The sequence below is a fragment of the Equus przewalskii genome, chromosome 23, assembly GCF_037783145.1.
Source record: "Equus przewalskii isolate Varuska chromosome 23, EquPr2, whole genome shotgun sequence".
NCBI classification, from domain to species: domain Eukaryota; kingdom Metazoa; phylum Chordata; class Mammalia; order Perissodactyla; family Equidae; genus Equus; species Equus przewalskii.
Window position 1 is genome coordinate 2481065 of NC_091853.1, and position 13380 is coordinate 2494444.

Genomic DNA, 13380 nt, shown 5'->3' on the forward strand with positions numbered 1-13380 from the left:
TTATCAAGATGATTTTCAGTTATCCTCTTTTTGACTTATAACTCTGTCAAATATTAACATGAATGCTTTTTTCCATTTAGTACACTTGGAGGCACAAATATATGGTGTGATGGTTAATTTCATGTGTCAACTTGACTGGACCGCTTGGTTAAACACTATCTCTAGTGTATCTGTGAGGGGGTTTCTGGATGAGATTAACACTGAGTTGGTGGACTGAGTAAGCAGATGGCCCTCTCCAATGTGGGTGGGCTTCATCCAATACCTTGGAGGCCCGAATGGAACAAAAAGGCAGAGTAAGGGGAATTTGCTCTCTCTCTGCCTGACTGTCTTCCAGCTGGGACATTGGTCTTCTCCTGCCTTTGGACTCAGACTCAGACTGGAACTTACACCGTCGACTCTCCTGATTCTCAGGCCTTCAGACTCAGACTGGAACTTAGACCATTGGTTCTGTTTCTCTGGAGAACCCAAACCAACACATACGGCTTTAAATCTAAAGATTTTAACACCTTACTACATAAATATAAACAATTTCATTCATACAACATACAAATTTATCATGCAACATAATATTCTCTCCATTGATTATAAGGTCAATTATTTTTTAATTTCTATTTTTATTATAATTTTAATTAATTTATTCATAAAATCACATTTAATTTGCCGAAACAAAATCCAACCGCATTAGATATTACTCCATCTCAAACAACTTTCACTGCCCCTTAAAAGAAGAGCTATTTTCCTATATTATTATCTCCTTTCTTTCTTCTAGGTTTCAGCCAGAAGTCAGCCAGATGGAGACACAAAGGAGGAGAAAATGTACCCACTGTTCTAGTCCGCTACTGCCATAGTGTCTTCCCCCTTACCCACACCTGCAACTTTCTGGTAACCCAAGCAGAAAAATGATCTAAAACTTGTGATTTTTCTCTCTTTCCCATCCCATTGCCTGCCCGCTGTCAGTGCTACATAGTTTACCCCTGTCAAATTCCATCCTCAAGCAGTCATTGGGCCTCTGCTACAGCCTGCAGATTATAGCCGTCTTCAACTGAGACAATTCTCTAGACGCAACATCTAGAAAATTAGAAAGAAAAAACCACAAGCTGAATGTTTAAATAAACTGAATCAAAAAAGTTGAAAGGCAAAATCTTAATCATTCCAAACAAGGATTAACATACTTGGGTTCCATATTGATTTTTTTGTTTAGGAATATAAGAGAGGAACATGGAGGAGAATCTCACTTCGGCAAGGATGCCAGTTCAGAATCCCGTTTAGTCACAGGATCTTCAGAGCCCCCTGCACACTGGCTGTGCATTCTAAGACCAACCTAAATTTCCTAGAGAAGCATCTCAAGACATGGACTTGTCTTTGTGGAAGCTAAGAGGGAGGAAGCCATGGGTTTTCATCTGGACATTCTAAGGATAAGACTTCTTCACCATGATTATTTCATTAAACCCATTGCTCTATGAGCTAACCACTCAGAACTTATGGTCCCTTTTGATATGCACAATAGTGACTACCAAATTCCTCCACCCTGACATTGAGGGTTCAAAAAAAGGTCCTATCTGTGGGCCGGACTGGCAGTGCAGCGCTTGGGTTCACTTGCTCCACGTCAGCTGCTCTGGGTTCGTTGGTTTGTATCGCAGGTGCAAACCTAAGCACCACTTATCAAGCCATGCTGTGGCAGGTATCCCACATAGAAAAATACAGGAGGATGGGCACAGATGTCAGCTCAGGGCCCATCTTCTTCAGCAAAAATAAAGAGGAGGATTGGCAGTGGATGTTAGCTTAGGGCTAATCTACCTTGAGGAAAAAAAAAATCTTACCTGGATTTAATTTTGTCTAAAGGAACCAATCTTCTAATTAGATTTAGTTTGGGCTTGTGGTTTTCCTATCTCTGCCAATAAATTTATTTCAAAGTTCAATTTTTATACACACAAAACAATTATGAATGCCAAGTAATTGTCCTGTATAATGGCCCTCGGATGTCAAGAAATTTTAATATCTTTTCGGCATCTTAAAGACAATGAAACTAATATGTTAATTTGCTGGCCTGGGGCACCAGGCTGATTCATAGCTGTGTGTGGGGATTAAGCTTTAGAACTCACAACTTTAGATACTGTTCTTAGAATAACAGAGAATTGCCATGTCACCTTCAAGTCAGGAGTGGAAGCCAGTTGTCAGTCAATATTGTATATGTCAATGGCAAGTCAATGAGCAACAACATATATTTGGGCACCCACAAGTCTCTCCTATATAGAGAGCTCCCTCTTCAGGCACCGTGAAAAAATTACAGGGAAAAAAGGAGGAAGAAGAAGGTCTAAGCCAGAAATTATTGTCTCTAAGGCTTTTTAATCCAATGGAGAAAACAGAACAAATAATTCAAGATTTAAAAAGTCTTGTTTTATTTAGCTGTTGCTGCATAATAAATCAGCCCAAAACTTAGTGACAAAACAGCAACAATAATTGTATTATCTCTCATGATTTCTGTGGGTCAGGAATCCAGAAAGGGCTCAGTTAGGAGGTTCTGGCTCAAGTCTCTCATGATGTAGCAGTCAGATGACAGCTAAAGTGAGAGCAGGCTGGAATGTGGCTGGACAATTCTCTCTTCATGTAGCTTTAAGCTCTTTCCATGTGGTCTCTTCACATGAGCTAACTTGGTCTTCCTTACAACATGGCAGCCTCACAGCAGTCTGACTGTTTACATGGTAGCTTAGGGCTCCGAGGTGAGGGCTTCCAGCAAGCAAGATGAAAGTTGCACTGCTTTTACTGACCTAGTCTTGGAAGTCATATAGTGTCACTTCTGCTATATTTCAATAGTTACAAGCAACAGGTAAGTACAAAGCCATCCAGATTCAGAAAGAAGGAAATTAGACTCTACCTCTTGATGAAGGAGTAGCGAGATTGTAGAAAATCCTGTAGAATGGGATATCTTGCTGTAGTCATCTTTGGAATATACAGTCTGCTCCCTGTGACATCCATGAAACAGCCAATTAATCAGATGATTACAAGTAAGAGGAAAGGAATCTTAAACTTTTTTGTATTATCAGCTCCTAGCCCAGTCCCTTAATAGAATAAAAGAATTCAAATAAACAAATAAATAAGCACACAATACAAGCTTGTTAAATGGAATTAGGGTATCTAAGCAACAGTGTGAGATAACAAAGGAAGGACACCCAACTCAATCCTAGAAGGTGTCAGAAAAGCCTAGAGAATAATTTACAGTAGTGGTTCCTAACTATGTAAGTATAAAAATGCCATTTTAAAATAAAAAATTTCAACACCTTCAGATGAAACTAATTATATCTCCAGTAACTACTGACTAAGAAAGTAAACTTCCAAAAACCACTATTAATTCCACAAGGATTTAAATAAATTTCTATCTAATTACAGGATCATCTAGATACTTCCTTTAAAAATAGCCCTCCCGTTTGTATATTTGATTATTCAGTCTAGAGACAATTCTTGGTGCGTATATGATGCGTAGACTTCATGGAATGACTTCTTGCCCCACTGATTGAGAACCATTCATCTGTACTTATTTCTGGGTGTCTTGCTTGGATTGTAACTCATGCTTCAAAATCTCTCCTTTACAGAGTATTAAAATGCTTCTACTAGTAGAAAGGAATTTTGGAATCTAAGGTTCCAAAATGAATTCCTAGCTCCACTACTTATAGATTCTGATCCCAAGGATAAGTTACTGAACCATGATAAACCTCAGTTTCTTCATTTGTAAAAATGGAAAAGTGATATCTCACAAACTTGACATAATTCATTTCAAAATGCCTAATACTCTACATACCTGGCCTGTAGTAAATGCTTAATAAAGTGCAGAGGGAAGAGAAATCCCTTTTAAGATTCATTGACTATTTTTGTGTCTCCTTACCCTACATGACAGACATTCCTACAGTTTATTCCAGCATTTCCCTCCCTGGAATACCACAGTACCCTCTATAAATGGTAAATTTTCAAGATTATTTAAAAGTAGGACCAGGCTTAGCACACGTCACCATGCAATAAAGTGCTTCTTTATCTCAACCCTTTATTTCTGATTCCTACTGACTCCATATCAACAATGCGCTCCTCCCTTACTCCAGCTTCAATTCCATGATGCCTCTGTTTTAAAACGACTTTTTATGTGGAAAGTTTACAAAAGCTTTCTGAAAACTTGGATCAATTACATCCACCAATGCATCCAAAATCTATTTTGCTACATTCAAAAATCTAAAAATGGAGAAGAACGTCTTAGTTTTTTGTGTAGAACTTAAAATTTGCATTGTAGATATATCAGTATTTTATGCCATCACATTGCTGAAGAAAGAACGAAAACTCACTGACATTCAGAGTTACTGCTCAGTGACCAGCAAGGACAATGACGAAGTGTCTGGACCTCTGGCAAGGGGGCCCTCTGAGCTCCAGTTCTAGCCACTACTCACTTTAATAAAGCCATGACTTGAATGCCAGAGTTTTACACCTCAAATGTGAACAGTTCAACTTCAAGCCGATTGCCCCACCCTACAGGATGAGCATCTACAATGAGAAATTTTTTGATTCCTTCTCAATTCCCGCCACCTCAACAATTACAATCAGTGAAAATATTCTTGTTAATGATCCTAGATTTCTATTAGATGAGAATAGAGGTTTACTTTTGTATAAAACACATTCCGTCTTAGAATTTCCTTCTTTATAATCATTTCAGTCCAAGTTTCTACCCTTGGGAATTTGGTAACGAGTGCTCTGTGTCTATTCGTTTTTGTTTTAATTTAGGAGATTACTTTATTCCCTTTCTAGCCTTGATTTGTTTTGCTGTGTAGTTATTTGCTATTAATATTTAAACATATTTTTAACAGACTATCGCTAATGAGTAATACTTTTTTTTTTTTTTTTTTTAAAGATTTTATTTTTTCCTTTTTCTCCCCAAAGCCCCCCGGTACATAGTTGTGTATTCTTCGTTGTGGGTTCCTCTAGTTGTGGCATGTGGGACGCCGCCTCAGCGTGGTCTGACGAGCAGTGCCATGTCCGCGCCCAGGATTCGAACCGACGAAACACTGGGCCGCCTGCAGCGGAGCGCGCGAACTTAACCACTCGGCCACGGGGCCAGCCCATGAGTAATACTTTTTACAAAACAAATTATGCCCTAGCTATTTATTGCATAAAGAGAATAAAAATTGCATAAATTATCCGGAATGATGTGGAAAATCTGAACCTTTAGTCAGCTAATAAATGGCAGCATTTCTTTTATTTTAAATAATGTCAGTGGTTCTCAACCCTGTTTATACCCTTAAAATCATTGAAGACTCCAAAAGAATTCTTTATGTGACTTACATGTATTGATATTTACCATATTATAAGTTAAAATTGAGACATTTAAAAAATATTCACTTTTTTAAGAATAACAATAATAAACCCAATGTCTTTTAACATAAATAACATTTTATGAAAATAAATATTTTTTTAAAAAAACAAAGAAATTTTAGTGAAAAGAGTGACATTGTTCTTCATTTTGCAAATCTCTTCAATGTCTGGCTTGACAAAAGACAGCTGGATTCTAATATCCCCTTCTGTATTCAATCTGCCTCTGTATGTCGTTTTCACTGAAGTTTATGAAGGAGATACAGCTCCATTCAGATATAGTTGGAAAAAGGAAGCATACTTTAACAGCCTTTGCAGATAATTGTGGCTGTTGCTCTTTGACATTAAAACAAAACTCTACAAGCAGTGGTTTCTTACAGGTTACTTGCAGTATGAAATCTGAAACTGTCTCAGTGAACTTTTTGTAGCCCTATCGCATTAACATCCTTTGGTCTTCTTGCATCTTGAAAACATCTTTGAACCATGCATGATTTTATCGCATCATGTATTGGTCATTTAGAAAATATTGCTTTCCTGAGTTGTGCAGATTTCCCAAATGTGAACATTATGTCATTATACAATATTAAGGAATCACATTTCTCATCAGAAAAGCCTTAAGTATTGGGAAAGTCTCAAGCTTATAGCAGCGAGTACAAGTTGTCCAGTATTCGCATTTTTGCTTGAATGCTCTGGTTTTACTATTTTTTTTTTTTTTTTTTAAAGATTTTATTTTTTCCTTTTTTCTCCCCAATGCCCCCCGGTACATAGTTGTGTATTCTTCGTTGTGGGTTCTTCTAGTTGTGGCATGTGGGACGCTGCCTCAGCGTGGTCTGATGAGCAGTGCCATGTCCGCGCCCAGGATTCGAACTAACGAAACACTGGGCCGCCAGCAGCGGAGCGCGCGAACTTAACCACTCGGCCACGGGGCCAGCCCCATTGAATGCTCTGGTTTTACTATTGACAACAAATGCTGTCAGTTGTTTTCCTTTAAGAGACAGGCTAACTTCGTCCATTTTTTAGAAAATGTCTAGCAAATACCCAAGTCAAAATAACTGTAGTTTATATATCAGTCATTCTTTTAAATAAAACTGACGTTCCACGAGAAAAGCCACTAGTTCCGCTTGCAACTTAAACAATTGCACAAGTGCTTTTTCCCAGAGATAAGCATCATATTTCAGAATGAGGAGGAAGCGCTTTATGCACACTTCCCATTCTATTACATGGAATATTACAAAGACTCAAGGGTTGAGATTTAATAAAACTCATAATTCACCAAGGACGCTGTTAAAATAAAAAAATGGCTTTTTAAAAAATTTTTTTTTACTGCAAATGCATGGCGATGAGGAATGCAGTGATTGTTAGTATAGTTTGCTGCTTCTGCTCGGATTTGTCCTGAGGCACCAGCCCTTTTACCCTCTATTGCTTTTGTGCCATCAGTGCAAATGTCAACATAGTAAGAAAGGCAAATAAAGTCGACATAATTATGAAAAGTTTTCCCCCACAGCCTCTCTGTAAGGGTCCCAGGGACCCGTAGCGGTCTGGGGACTGGACTTTGAGAACTGCTACTCTACATAATGCGCAGCTGAGTCTTCACTCGTGAGGCTCAGGTTTGAAACATGCCAAAACTTCAGCAGCATGGTCCAGTAGAGAGAGGAAGGAAGCCAAAACTGAGCCAGTTAAAGGGGAGAAGAAGAATTGAGCCTACAATTTTACTTCCCCCCCACCATGTTTTATGTTTTTGATATCATATTTTACCTCTTTTATTTTTGCGTATCCCTTAACCTCTTGTCATAGATACAGAAGATTTCAGTACTTTTGTCTTTCGACCATCGTATGGGCGTTATAGGTGGTTGATCCACTAGCTTTCCTGCATATTTGCCTTTACTACTGATATTTTTTCTTTGACAATTTTCTTGTTCCTATTTGTGGGCTTTTCTTTTCCACTTAAATAAGTTCCTTTAACATTTCTTGTAAGGCTGTTTTGGTGGTGATGAACTACTTTAGTTTTTGCTTGTTTGGAAAAATCTTTCTCTCTCCTTCCATTCTGAATCATATCCTTGCCAGGTAGAGTCAAAGCAATGGAAAGATATTCAATGTTCATGGATTGGAAGAATTAATATAGTTAAAATATCTATATTTCCTAAAGCAATCTACAGATTCAGTGCAATCTCTATCAAAGTCTCACCACATTTTTCACGGAAATAGAACAAAGAATTCTAAAATTTATATGGAACAACAAAAGACCCCAAATAGCCACAGCAATCCTGAGAAAAGAGAACAAAGCTGGAGGTATCACATTCCCTGATTTCAAAATATACTACAAAGCCGTAGTAATCAAAACAGCATGGTACTAGGAAAAAAAACAGACACGCAGATCAGTGGAACAGAATGGAGAACCCAGAAATAAACCCACACATCTACAGATAGCTACTTTTCGACAAAGGAGCTAAGAACTTAAAATGGAGAAAGGAAAGTCTCTTCAATAAATGGTGTTGTGAAAACAGGACAGCCACACACAAAAAGTGAAAGAAAACCAATATCTTACACCATACACAAAAATTAACTCAAAATGGATTAAAGACTTGAATGTAAAACCTGAAAACATAAAACTCCTAGAAGAAAACAGAGGCAGGATGCTCTTTGACATAAGTTTTAGCAGTACCTTGTTAATATCATGTCTCTTCAGGCAAGGGAAACAAAAGAAAAATAAACAAATGAGACTACATCAAATTAAAAAGCTTCTGCATGGGAAAAGAAACCATCAGCAAAACAAAAAGACAACCCAGCAACTGGGAGAAGACATTTGCAAAGCATGTATCTAATAAGGGATTAATATCCAAAATATATAAAGACCTCAACAACAACAACAAAAAAACCCTATTCAACAATGGGCAAAAGATCTGAACAGACATTTTTCCAAAGAAGATATACAAATGGCCAACAGACACGTGAAAAGATGTTCAACATCACTAATTATTAAGGAAATGCAAATCAAAATCACAATTAGATATCACTTCATGTCTTGTCTCAAGACAAGAAATAACAAGTGTTGGAGAGGATGTGGAGAAAAAGGAACCCTCATACATTGCTGGTGGGAATGTAAATTGGTGCAGCCACTATGGAAAACACTATGAGGTTCCTCAAAAAATTAAAAATAGAACTACCATATGATCCAACTATTCCACTTCTAGGTATTTATCCAAAAAATACAAAAACACTAATTCAAAAAGATATATGCACCGCTGTGTTCATTGCAGCATTATTCACAATAGCCAAGACTTGGAAACAACCTAACTGCCCATCAATGGATGAATGGATAAAGAAGATGTGAGATAGATATATATATATATATATATATATAGTGTGTGTGTATATGTATATACAGTGTGTGTGTATATATATATACATATATACACACAATAGGATACTACTAAGCTGTAAAAATAATGAAATCTTACCATTTGAGACAATGTAGATGGACCTTGAGGACATTATGCTAATGAAATAAGTCAGACAGAGAAAGCAAGATACCCTATGATTTCACTCATATGTGGGAGATAAAACAACAACAACAGCAAACAAACAAACACACAGACACAGAGGACAGATTGGCGGTTACCAGGGGGGTAGGGTGGCGAGGGGGGCAAAAGGGATTGAAGGCACATGCGTATAGTGACAGATGGCAGTTAGACTTTGGGTAGTGAACACAATGTAGTCTACGCAGAGGTTGAAATATAGTGATGTACTCCTGAAATTTATATAATGTTATAAACCAATGTTACCTCAAAATTAATTAAATAAAAATTAATCAGGGGCCGGCCCCATGGCCGAGTGGTTAAGTTCGCGCGCCCCGCTGCAGCAGCCCAGGGTTTCACCGGTTCGGATCCTGGGCGTGGACGTGGCACCGCTCATCAGGCCACGTTGAGGTGGTGTCCCACCTGCCACAACTAGAAGGACCTGCAACTAAGATATACAACTGTGTGCCGGGGGGATTTGGGGAGATACAACAGAAAAAGAAAACAAGATTTGCAACAGTTGTTAGCTCAGGTGCCAATCTTTTAAAAAAAATTAATCAAATAAAAATTATATAAAAACTAATTAAACAAAAATTACAGAAAAAAAGAAAACACCCTGGGATTTGTACCTGTACACTGTAAGCTCTGTGAGGGGGGGGGTATATCTGTAAGTATGCCTAAGTATCTAACATTTGTTGAGCCTTTCTCTTCTGCTCTGAACTTGCTCTCTTCTGAACCAGTTAAGAGAAAGAGCTTCTCATATATGTGAAATAATATCAAGCAAATAATAATATCAAGATGGAGGGCATCTCCAGGGATCACAGAGCTACCAGAGAAAAACTGGTGCACTGATGATTTTGTCATGCAGAGGCTCCCAACCCCTCAGTTAGTTATACTGAGGAACTACGATGCTCTTAGCACTATGCTAGAAGATTTAAGGGAAATCTAATTCCTGGTTCCTGTTCTGAAGCTTACCAGAAATAAAAATATACCTGAACCAAAGAATAACAAAAATTTACATAACTAAGGAAAAAAATGTGAGTAGTATAGGCAATAGGTATTATAGAAAGGCTAAGAAGAGAGAACGATGGGGAGGAGTGGTCAAAGAAAGCCTCAAGAATGAGACGGATTATCTTGCTCCTGCTTGTCTGCTCCCTCCTTATAAGAGCATATACAGCCCCTCCCTTGCCCTACCTCCTCATAGGGGAAGTATATTTCCACACCCCATTGTCACCCTTACACAGGTGACAATGGAATGTAAGTGGGTGTGTATACACTGTGACGGAACAGAAATTCTAAATTCGTATGCAGGGTTCTTCTGGCCTCTCGTGTTCCTGCTCTCTGCCATGAGAACGGTATGTCCTAGATATGCCACAGAAGCTGCCCTTAACGAGCTGGGAATTACCAAATCCACTGAGAGAACAGAAGCAATGTTTTCCATTGTACAATGGAAATAAAACACTTGGAATCTGGCCTAAGCAGGTCAAGATAGCACAAATAAGTTGCATGAACAGGTGGTCCAGACACCAATGTCATCTATCTCTGATGCACGGACATCTCTCCTTCAACTTACTTCATGGGGGGTGGGCCCTACAACCAGCTGATGGGGGAAGAAAATCTCAGGCCTGGTGCACAGATGGACTGTTTTGATATGTTGATGAAAGCTGAAAGTAAATGAGCTAGAAGGCAGTGGGGAAGTGAAATCCTCCCAGTGGGCAGAACTGTGAGCAGTGCGCTCAAATCTGCCTTGAATAGAGGGAGAAATGAAATATACGTGGACTCCCGTGCAGTGATAATGGATTCATTGACTGATCAGGGTCCCGGAGGAAGCAAGACTGGAAGATTGGAGACACATGGAGGCAAGAGAATGGACCTATTGGAGTAAGCACGAAGTGTGTAGAGCTACGCTTCTGACATGGAGGCCCAGGAGAGCACAGTCCCTCGTTAACCTGGCAGAGATCTTCTCTCCTCGGCCAGGCTCTTCTCTCAGCTCCCTGTGCTTGTGCAATGGGTCTGTGGTGGCCCTGGTGTCAGGGATAGGTGCCGTGAAGAGGCCCAACAACATGCGCTCCTTCTCACTAAGGCTCCACCACTGCTGAATGCTCACTGTGTCAGAGGCAGAGACCAACACTGAGCTTTTTAGTGTCACCATCCCTGGAGTAGACCATCCAGCCACTTGGCGGCAAGTTGATGACACCAGACCTCTTCCACCACAAAGGGAGCAGCAATTTGTCCTTACTAAACTGAAACCTATCCTGGATGGGATGGGCTCTCCCTGCCCACAGCGTCTCTCACAGGCTTACACAATATCTGACGCACCAGGGGTCCTCACTGCAGACTTTCATCACTGCAGACCCGGGCAGTCTACCTTCCCACTAACCAGCTCTAGACTTCAGACAAGGTACGACTCTCTCTCAGCCTCAGTTGACTCATCTATAAAACAAGGAATTTAACAGTAACTTTGTTGATTATAATGCATATAAAAACATTAATATATGTCTAGTGAATTTTAGATCCACATCCTGTCTTCATGTTTGATTAGGTCTCCCTACCATGAGCTGTGGGGGAGGGGCTGGTGGTAGAGGGCAGTGCCTGGAACCCAATAAAAGTTAGCTATTCTGTTAGTGCTGTGACATGCGTGAAGACTAAGACCAAACACAGCTCCGCCTGCTGACTGAGGTGTGCCATTCCAGTGTCAAGGGCTCTCTCCCTTCAGCTTGAGGCTAATCTGGGTGGAATCCACTTTGCTGAATATGTTTGTTTTAATTGTCCCCAAAAAATCGAGTGCTGTATACAAGACTATGTAATAAAGTCAAATAGCTTTCAAATAGTTATAACTTTTCGGACAAGAAGTCAACATGGCACTCTGCTCAGTATTTTCTCACTGAGGAGAGAGAAAGATGAGAGAAGCTTCCGAGGATGCTCAGTTGAAGGAGCTATGAAAAGCCTTTTAGTTGTACACTTAAAATGGGTGAATTTTAGGGTATATAAATTATATCTCAGTAAGGCTGTTTTTCAAAAAACCTATCCAGAGAGCCTGTTGGTGGGGGGTGGGAGGGGTGAGTGGAGGAGCTATGAAGATAATGACATCTTAATAAATATCTCTAGATTGCCACTAAACTAACAGTATTAAGGGAATTAAATTGTATAATTTACTCTTCTCTCTTTAATTTGGAACTACTAAACAATAGTCACATTTTTCCTTGCCCAGCAAATCTATCCACGTTGGACAACTCCAAAGCCCATTTTTTCATAAATATCCAGTGCCCGATTGGGCTGTCTCTCAGTGACCTGCCAGAGTGGCCTCATACTGGCTCAACAGAGGCGACTGTTAAATTTTCAAGAATTTTGGTAAGCAGTTGTCAAACACAGCCATTACTAAAAATTAAACTATATAAAACTGAAATTTAGAAAAGTATATTAAAAACAAAGTTGATAAATACTCCAAACTTATCCCTTCCTAATTATTTTACTACCCTTATTATTTTCTATGCTCTTAAGGTTATTTCTGTCCCTGTGAAAGAGTCAGAAGAGTGGCAAGAGAAAGCGGAAGGAGAAGGCTATCGGCTGCTGTTGGTGACTAGCATTGCTGTGGTTGTTGCTTTTGTTGCTACTGGAGGACGTATAGCCCCACAGTGTGTATCCCGTAGGTTACACACTGGGTGTTAGCAGTTGGTGCCCCACTAGGAGTTCACCCCAATAGATTTTGTACATCACAACCCAAGAAGGCCCAGTCACAAAAGACTCAGAACCCCCAGAAGACAGTTTCTGTTCTGCACTTTTGGCCTTATCTTTATTTCCCCTTCCAAAGGCAGCAATAGTGACACGCAGCCCCTAAGAACCTGCTGGGCTCATCCATCGTAGACGGCAGTTGTTTACCTGCCAGCTTGTTCTCTTCTTTGCACTGAAAGAGACTGAGCTCCAGTACAATCTACCCAACCTGCACTTGTTTCTTCTACTGATCCACTCATTCTAATGGATATAATAGTGGACCACAGATTTGTGGTATCGTTGCTTAGCTACTTTTATTAGTTAACAATAAGTGTGTTTAATCTTTCATTAGACTGTAAATGTTCTAAGGTTTCCATGACTATAAATGTAGTTATCACACCAAATGGTCTCTTTCCCTAGGCTTTTCTTGAAACATCCTTAACCCTTTGGGTCCACTCATCTTTGATCCCTTTTGTAAACCTCCAGGCCTTTGAGGATAGGCTGAGGTATATTCATTAACTCCTTCCCTTGTTTCTACTAATTTCATTTCAACACTCAAGTCCATTTCAAGCTACGCCTGTTCCAGGAAGCCGCCTCGTCATCCAGCTCCGCCCTGAGCCATTCGTGGGAAGCAGGTGCTAAAGGGTGAAGGAAAGTCTCTTGGTCTCTGGTCGGTTCGGTTTGGGCTCATATCCCAGGGATTCAGACTTTTCTTCTTTTGTAGGAGGGATGCCTTTCCCCTTGGTGGCTGTGGAATTGAGTAGGCAACTACTTTTAAGGAGAAGTTCACTAATTTCCAGAATTAATA

At 39.6% G+C, this 13380-nt stretch overlaps 1 protein-coding gene across 2 annotated transcripts in view; it reads left to right on the forward strand.

The window, feature by feature from the left end:
- The window catches only part of LOC103558806 (zona pellucida sperm-binding protein 3 receptor-like), a 50569-nt gene extending 46715 nt beyond the window's left edge, over positions 1 to 3854 (forward strand). Inside the window, exon 11 of one of the 2 annotated variants that reach the window (XM_070591467.1) lies at positions 770 to 3854. The gene's annotated coding sequence lies outside the window, so the exon portion shown is untranslated. The remainder of the gene's footprint in view (positions 1 to 769) is intronic. The other variant, XM_070591466.1, reaches the window with a different exon arrangement.
- Positions 3855 to 13380: the final 9526 nt, after the last annotated feature.